The following is a 1,598-nucleotide window of genomic DNA, read 5'->3' as shown; positions in this document are numbered from 1 at the left end:
TAGGGTCAAGTGTAAACCTCATGCCTCTCTCTGTAATGGAGAAGCTAGGGATCTTTAAGGTACAAGCTGCAAGAATCTCACAAGAGATGGCAGATAACTCAAGAAAACAAGCTTATGGACTTGTAGAGGATGTTTTGGTGAAAGTTGAAAACCATTACATCCCTGCTGATTTCATAGTCCTAGAGACTGGGAAGTGCATGGATGAATCCATCATCCTTGGCAGACCCTTCCTAGCCACAATAAAGGCTGTGATTGATGTGGACAGAGGAGAATTGATCATTCAAGTGAATGAAGAATCCTTTGTGTTTAAGGCTCAAGGATATCCCTCTGTCACCATGGAGAGGAAGCATGAAGAGCTTCTCTCAAAATAGAGTCAAACAGAGCCCCCACAGTCAAACTCTAAGTCTGGTGTTGGGAGGCCACAACCAACTTCTAAGTTTGGTGTTGGGAGGTTCCAACATTGCTCTGAGCATTTGTGAGGCTCCATGATAGCCCACTGTCAAGCTACTGACATTAAAGAAGCGCTTGTTGGGAGGCAACCCAATCTTATTATATTTATCTATTTTTCTTTTGTTATTTTATGTTTTCTGTAGGTTGATGATCATGGGAAGTCACAAAATCAATTGAAAAAGCAAAAACAGAATGAAAAACAGAAAGAAAAATGGCACACCCTGGAGGAAGATCTTGCTGGCATTTAAACGCCAGTAAGGGTAGCAAATGGGCGTTTAACGCCCAGTCTGGCACCATTCTGGGCATTTAACGCCAGAAAGGGGGCACCAGACTGGCGTTAAACGCCAGAAAAGGGCAAGAACTTGGCGTTAAACGCCAGAAATGGGCACCAGCCCGGTGTTTAATGCCAGAATTGGCATGAAGGGCATTTTTTGCTCGCCACTTGGTGCAGGGATGACTTTTCCTTGACACCTCAGGATCTGTGGACCCCACAGGATCCCCACCTACCCCACCACTCTCTCTCTTCTTCTTCACCCATTTACCAATCACCTCAACACCTCTTCCCCAAAAACCCTTCACCTATCAAATCCCATCTTTCTCTTCACCACTTACATCCATCCTTCATAAAACCCCACCTACCTCACCATTCAAATTCAAATCACTTTCCCACCCAAACCCACCCTCCAATAGCCGAACCCTGCCCCTCTCTTCATCCCTATATAAACCCGTCTTCACTCCTTCATTTTCACACACCCTAAACACTACTTCTCCCCCTTTGGCCAAACCACAAAGCCATTTCCATCTCCTCTATTTCTTCTTCTTCTACTCTCTTCTTTCTTCTTTTGCTCGAGGACAAGCAAACCTTTTAAGTTTGGTGTGGTAAAAGCATTGCTTTTTGTTTTTCCATAACCATTTATGGCATCCAAGGCCGGAGAAACCTTTAGAAAGAGAAAAGGGAAGACAAAAGCTTCCACCTCCGAGTCATGGGAGATTGAGAGATTCATCTCAAGGGTGCATCAATACCACTTCTATGAAGTTGTGGCCTTGAAGAAGGTGATCCCCGAGGTCCCTTTCAAACTCAAAAAGAGTGAATATCCGGAAATCCGACATGAGATCCGAAGAAGAGGTTGGGAAGTTCTTACCAACCC

This window comes from Arachis duranensis, chromosome 6, assembly GCF_000817695.3.
Source record: "Arachis duranensis cultivar V14167 chromosome 6, aradu.V14167.gnm2.J7QH, whole genome shotgun sequence".
Taxonomy (NCBI): Eukaryota; Viridiplantae; Streptophyta; class Magnoliopsida; order Fabales; family Fabaceae; genus Arachis; species Arachis duranensis.
Note: the sequence above shows the minus strand (reverse complement) of the source record.